This window comes from Ascaphus truei, chromosome 9 (assembly GCF_040206685.1).
Source record: "Ascaphus truei isolate aAscTru1 chromosome 9, aAscTru1.hap1, whole genome shotgun sequence".
In the NCBI taxonomy this organism is placed as follows: Eukaryota; Metazoa; Chordata; class Amphibia; order Anura; family Ascaphidae; genus Ascaphus; species Ascaphus truei.
The window spans coordinates 46,465,034-46,472,750 of NC_134491.1; positions in this window are offsets into that span (position 1 = coordinate 46,465,034).

The window sequence follows — 7,717 nt, forward strand, 5'->3', positions numbered from 1 at the left end:
TTTTTTTTGGGGGGAACTGACCGATATTTTTTTTTATTACACGTGTGGACTATGTCACAGACACTTAACTTTGCAAATAAGCTAGTGTAGTTATGCTATATTAGGCCTCTAGAATAAGCATTTTGTAACTATTGCAATGTTATATTGGTTCTCTGTGTTGAAAATGTAGCTAAACTACAAATTACTATACAGGGTTGATGGCCCTTAAGATTACAAGGCTGTAGTTTAAAACGTCAAAAAAAAAAAAAATGCCCTTTTTGGTTGGTACATATATATTGAGGTTCATATTCTAGAGTAGAAAAACCCAGGGAGGTAATAGAAACTGTCTGGTTTTGTGAGTATATTTAGCATATCCTGGGTTATAAGAATGTGTGCTAGACATTTATTTTTCAAAATAGTTCCCTAATATAGAGCAACAAAATATGTTTGCCAAGTATAGTCTCTTATGATGAAAACTATTGTCCATAATTGCCGCGGGAAAAAAAAAAAAGTTAATATTCGTGTCGTGAATGTTTAATATTGTACTGAGGAGTTAGCTCAAGTATTTCAGGTAGGACGCTCACCCCAGTGAGGTCCATGGCTGCTCACCCCAGTAGGTGTGAGCTGGGGAGGGGGATATGTGACATAGTCCAAAGATGTTAGGCAGCTTTCTGCCCCATTTTAGGTCAGAAAGTGCAGGAATAGTTAATGATCCATTCCACAGCTTCAAATTTACTCAGGCTGGTGGATGGAAAATCCAGACCACAGTTTACAATGTGTCTAGTTCTCCCTCACCTGCTCTCCTAATCACGAGAACAGGTATTTAGAGCAGAGAGGTTTGATTTTCAGTCTCTCGCCTTAGAGCCTGGGGGCTGGGGGTGTCGCTGCTCCCCTGCATCCAGTTTCAGGGTGGACGGCCCCTCCAAGTATCACAGTACCAGAGGATTTGCCTGGACACTTGGGACCGAGTTCCCACCACGAACAGATAAGACAAACAAATATGTATTGCTGTTTCTAAAAGACTATGCTGTATCTAGGTGACCCCAAATGAGAGGGCATTGTTTTAAGCTGGGGAACCAGGTTAGTTGGCCCAGCAGCAGTTATAGGCTGATTATGATGTGTAGTTAGATCCCTGAAAGGGATAGGATTTTGTTTATATAATTTGGTTTCTTGTTACTTGAAATAACAGTGTGGGAAATACTATGACACTGATATAAGTGAACCGCTGAATGAAAATGTCTGAGTGCCTCTAACCTACACATGTTAAAGCTGCAGTACCTTACTTGGATGAAAATAAAGCAGGCAGAAGCCTGAGTTAAGCAACGTAATACTTTGCATGTTCCTGTTTGTTGTATAATTAACCCTAGAAGACTGTGTCGGGAAGAACCCAGACAGACGTCAGCGCTACAAAAGAGGGGCGTTTGTCACAATATACAATATACATGTGTGTGTGTGTGTGTATGTGTCTACGTGTGTGTGTGTGTGTGTGTGTGTGTGTGTGTGTGTGTGTGTGTGTGTGTGTGTGTGTGTGTGTGTGTGTGTGTGTGTGTGTGTGTGTGTGTGTGTGTGTGTGTGTGTGATGAAAAAGGAGAAAAAGAATCCCAAAGGATGCACTCACTAATGTATAGGACTCAAAATAAATACATTTTATTAATGATAACAAGAAAAAACACCCTAAATAAAACCTAAAAAATGAGCGATGGTTTGCCTCAGCAAGGTATGGAGTGCTAACTTTAAGCCTATTCCTGGCTATAGACACTGTGTCAGTGATCCAGGAAAAGGACTAAAAGTAACCTGGTGGTGATAGTATGGTATCTGCTCAATGGTGTATTGTATATACCTCACAAACTGATAGTTAGAGTTATCGCAAGTGGATCATATGTGAGGTAAGTACACAAAATGAAGTGCTAGTGTACTACTCAGGGGTTCAAGGTTATATGACGAGAAATTCCTATGTATGAGGGAGGCAGGTACACAGTAAAGCAAATGACACTGCAACCGTAGTGTTGCTGTACAGGTCATGTGCTAGTGTCCTGCTGAGTAGTTCAAGGTCATTTGCCCAAGAAACTCCTATGCATAAGGGAGGCAGGTACAGAGTGACACTGCAGCCATAGTGTTGCTGTGCAGATAATGCCTGCTAGTCGGTGGACATTGAAATCTGCTGTGTGTGGGTATGAAGGGGTAACACAAGTGCCCCGCTGTGTCAGTTCATAGGAGGGAGCAACAATGATCGTCATAGGCCGTGTTAAGCCAAAGGCGGTAAGTCATTAACCCCCCATATTCCAGGACACAGTTCGGAGAGAGTCATGCAGGGATCTCTCACCAGGTATGAATACAAACGGTCCTAGTTCTAACTAGTGGGATCCACAAACGGCCCACATAGCTAGCAATAAGGTGAGCACTCCACGCTGGGGTCCAAAACTGACCGAACTGCTATCTAGTCGGTCGCGCTGATGACGTCACACGGGACTGTGTACATGTGTGTGTGTGTCTACATATATGTGTGTGTATGTCTACATATGTGTGTGTCTACATATGTGTGTGTGTTTGTGAGCTGCACGGAGAGCACAGAGGGCATGTAGAGGGAGAGAGGGGGGGGAGCTGCACGGAGAGCACAGAGGGCATGTGGAGGGAGAGAGGGGGGGAGCTACATGGAGAGCACAGAGGGCATGTGGAGGGAGAGAGTGGGGGAGCTGCACAGAGATCTGAGCTCGGAGAGCTGCAGAAGGCATGTGGGGGTCCCTCCTGCAGGTGAGGCGGCGGCGCCGAGGAGAGGGCGCCGCTGCTCATGGTTAGTGTTGCTGGAGGCGCCGGGGAGGCTGGGGTTTGCTGTGAGGGGGAGTGGGGAGAGGTGAGGCGGTGGCACTGAGGAGCGTGCGGCGATGCCCGTGGGTAGCGGTGTCAGTGGCTGGTGAGTGTGACCAATGAGAGGTGTGCGGGGGCGGGCGGGTGGGCCAAGGGAGCAATCTGATTGGCCGGAGGCTGAGTGACAGACCGACGGACCAATCAGATTGCCCCTAGACACGGACATACAATGGTTTCAAAAATATAGATATAGATTTCTGCCCACATGGAACATATATTAGATTTTTAGTGTGCATAGAAATCATAGATCCATATGTCCAGATTTTGAGTCCACTCTCTCCCCCCAATCTCCTTCTATATTCCCTGATTCCAACCTCACCCAGATAAACAAGTAAAACAGTGCTGGGTTCGGAATGGAAAGAGAATGACTATTATTCTAAACCCTAAATAAAAAAGGCACAGTGAAACAATGGGCCTTTTGTTCTAAATCAATGGCAAAAAGTTTACTGAATGGGTAGAATGTCCCACTTCTCACCTGTGCAAATGTCTCCAGCTAATGGGCAAAACTGTCCGAAATGCAGTCCCAATATTTTTAGCAATTGTTTTTGCCTCATTACGAAGTGTTTGACCAAATCTCAAAGGGTTAATAATGTCGGGAAATTAGTCTGATTATGCAATTTGTTAAACTTTCCGTGAAATATCGCCACACGGCGAGGGAAACCTGCGGTCTACGCCCTTCTTATAGATTAAGCGATTCTAGTGATTTGAAAGAATTTAGTGGAGTAAATGAGCACTACAGTATCAGTACTTCAGTATACCTTACATAACTAAGGCCGCGGGCATGAGCCACGTGCTGAGCCACGCTCACGCTCGGCAGTGAGCCCCTGCAGCTGCAATGAGAGCGGCTTTAGCAGGGGCTCGTGCACGCTTCCGCAAGAAAGCGTAGCAGACATTATTTTTCTAGTTTGAGCGCTCACAGGAGCGCAGGGCCGGTCACGTGAGCTGTTCGCCCAATGAAGGCGAAGCAGCTCCGTGACCTCACTGGCCCGCCCCCGGACGGCGCGCGAACTAAGGCCAGGGAAAGCACCCGCTTTCCCTCAGCCTCAGCGCGCCTCCGCACGGCTGGAGTCACCATGGACTCAGCCTTAGTTCTTCAGTATAACTTTCATATTTGGTCTAACAATTGATATTATAAGAAGCTTTAGAGAGTTCTCCTCTCTTCCTCAGGTCAGCAATTCTGATTTACAGAGATTCCATGAGTATAACACAGATGTTAAGAAATAAGTCCACAACACCCCCCAACAGGTTAGGTTTTAAGGATATCCCTGCTTCAGCACAGGTGGCCCAGTCGAAGATTGAACCACTGATTGAGCTACCTATGCTGAAATAGGGATATCCTGAAAACCGGACCTGGTGGGGCTTGGAGTTGAGAGCCCCTGACAATGCTTTGCCTATCACTTGCAAACTCTGACTAGGTTGTGTTTATTTCGGGTGTAAAAAAAAGGTACACTTTGACTTGTTTCACACACCTCTTCTCTGGAGTGAAACAGCTTTCCCCTAGTCTGAGGCAACACAATTATAAATAAATAAATAAAAGGCAGATTCAGTTCACTTTTAGATGACATTTTCTGCTGTGAACTTGCAAAGGGTGAAAGTTTTGAAAATAAAATAACAATCAGAGGAGGAAAATGAATAGAGAGATTTTCATGTTGTGTTTAAAACAAACAGCACATTGTTGTGGTGTTACAAATTTTCAACAGCTTACAATACCACACAGTGTTAAATGAAACAATGAAGCAGGGGGTGTTGCTCTGCACACCTTAAATTAGCAGTGAGAAACTGGCTGCAAGGAGGCGTGAGACTTAACAGTTGTTTTTAATTGCTTCACTCATGCTAGGTCTATAAAAAGTATTCATTGATATGGACTGATTAATGATAAGGTTCAGGAGATAAGGGGTTGGGGGTAATGATCACATTATTAAGTAGTAATGTGAATCAGAGATATTTTCAATACTCCCTATTTTTTCACTGAGCTTACTAAAACTTAGCTGAAAGATTTATGTTGTTCCCCTTTATCCCTGAGAAACATTCCCCAACATGTTAGTGGAAGATTGAGAGAGTCCTCTTATTATTGTATGACCAACAGACCTGTGATGTCTTCAGAGTTCTTGTAAAAAGTAACCACTTCTTCCTTAAATTCCCATTCATGGTGTTTCCTCGCGTATGACAGAACATCACCTGGAACAGGGTTATCACTGCGTTTCCGTACCAGGTATCCGTGCCCGTGCGTTTCCCTGCAATAACAACCCATGCTCCTGCTGGTGACGGATCAGGGCTACAACGTTCGGTCACCGTCCCATTGTCAGGGGAGATTTCCACCAAAATCAAATAACTACTGAAAGTTTCCCCAGCAGGAAGAACACGGCTTCACGACATATTAAATAGTAACTATAGACACTGTAAGGAGTTTCGGCCTTCTGTGTGTACGTGCGATGCTTCCAATGTCATTCTGTTTATTGTTAGATTGAAACTCCCACCTTTGTAGCCAGTTTGGGATCCTGTAGTGATTACACCAGTTTGGGATCCTGTAGTGATTACACCATTTTGGGATCCTGTAGTGATTACACCAGTTTGTGATCCTGTAGTGATTACACCAGTTTATTTATCCTGTAGTGATTACACCAGTTTATTTATACTGTAGTGATTACACCAGTTTGGGATCCTGTAGTGATTACACCAGTTTGGGATCCTGCAGTGATTACACCAGTTTATTTATCCTGTAGTGATTACACCAGTTTGGGATCCTGTAGTGATTACACCAGTTTATTTATCCTGTAGTGATTACACCAGTTTGGGATCCTGTAGTGATTACACCAGTTTGGGATCCTGTAGTGATTAAACCAGTTTCGGATCCTGTAGTGATTACACCAGTTTATTTATCCTGTAGTGATTACACCAGTTTATTTATCCTGTAGTGATTACACCAGTTTGAGATCCTGTAGTGATTACACCAGTTTGGGATCCTGTAGTGATTAAACCAGTTTCGGATCCTGTAGTGATTACACCAGTTTATTTATCCTGTAGTGATTACACCAGTTTGGGATCCTGTAGTGATTACACCAGTTTGGGATCCTGTAGTGATTACACCAGTTTATTTATCCTGTAAAATCACAATCTACACTAGGATTTTCTACCTAAGAATAACATTCCCCTCTGGGAGTTTGGGGAATACAGCAGTACCAGGTTACAATTTCCACATCATGGGCGACAAAGTATTTACTAAGGATTTTGCCACAAGCCACCTGCCCACGCTGAAAGACCCCGGACAGATTATTCAAATCAATGGACAGGAGACCGATTAGTAAATATAGGCTCATATCTACAGTATATTCTACCGATTCAAATCTAGGGCCCAATGCACAGCTATCTGGTTGTCTCCAATGCCAGGGAATATTGGGAGTACGAATACACTGTATCATATTGCCACGTATATTGTCACTTACTCTGCTGCTTCCGATTAAAGTGCTGCTGTATTATATAATGGTTTTCAAACCCCCTCCTCATGGAATCTCACTCAGATCAGATTTTAGAAATGACCAGTGAGTTACCAAAGACATACCCACAAATCACTTAAATAAATATGCCCTGGACGGGATTCCCCCAAGTAAAGGATTGGGGAAGTCTCCCATTGTTCCCAGCCGGCTGCAGGTCAGGGCCAGACACTGAGTCAGGACATGTTGTTCTGTCATTAACTACTTATTTTCTCAAGTAGGAAAAACACGGCTAAAAAAAATCAAATACATTTTTTGGGGAGACAGACAGTAGAAAAACAGAAGTGAATAGTTCAATGGAGCCGGGTCTTTTTGACAACCATAAATATTAACACTTTTTAGAGACAGGTGTGCAGTTCACTACAGTACAGTGATAAGCAGACATTCCGGCAGTGCAAGAGAAATAGTTCAGCACAGACTGAAATGAACATCTTTGCAGTGAAATAATATCTGTGCTCTAAATTGTGCCGGAAAGGCTTTAAATGTTACTTTAAAAGAAAGATACCTTTTAATATTTTGCCAGTTACTAAATGCACAGTAGCTCTGTGTGCCACTTTCAATGAGCTTTGCAAGATTTGACCGGTGTTCGCACAGGAAAAAAAAGTAATTATTCTGACGCACTGTTTTTTTTTTGTTTTTTTTATTCCTATATAAATAATTTTTATGTTTATAGAAATGTTTTATTAATAAGTCTCCAGGCTATTTGGCAGAACAGTTTATTAGACAGATGATTATTTTTCCACATTTATATCGGCACAGCTCTCATAATGTGCTAATCTTTTGCTGGATGATCCCACCTTCCATCACAGATCCGAATACATTCGAGCTTCAGACCATGTTACCGCTTCACCCTCGCATGTCCAAATCTCATCACGGTTATAAGATGACTTTAGTGTCAGAGGCCTGAGAGTCACTGCTCTGTAATGCATTATTTCCCTTGCCAACCAGGTATGAAAGTGACAATAAATATAATGTCATCAAAACACCACCAAATATAATAGGGAAATATAAATTCCCATGTAGTAAAGTGAGAAGCCGTGTAACGCGCAGATAGCAAAGCCGTATTTCCATTCAAATAGCCACTTATCATCTTATTGAATTGAGACCCAGGAACAGATTCAATGTAGTCGGTTAACATCGCTTTGTGTTCGGAAAAATGTATCACTTCGCACCAATCCATTTCCATTTTTTCACCTAATTCAATAAGTATTTAAAATGCATTTGTCAAGTGTGATAAACTCAATGGCATATGCCAGATATATATATATATAAAATGGATTTGCATGTCATTTCCCAGAATCCCTTGCTGCAGTGGAAGCACTGTATGCTAGGTGATAATGATGAAAGACAGGGTTGCAGACCTGTCTAAGACATGTAAATGA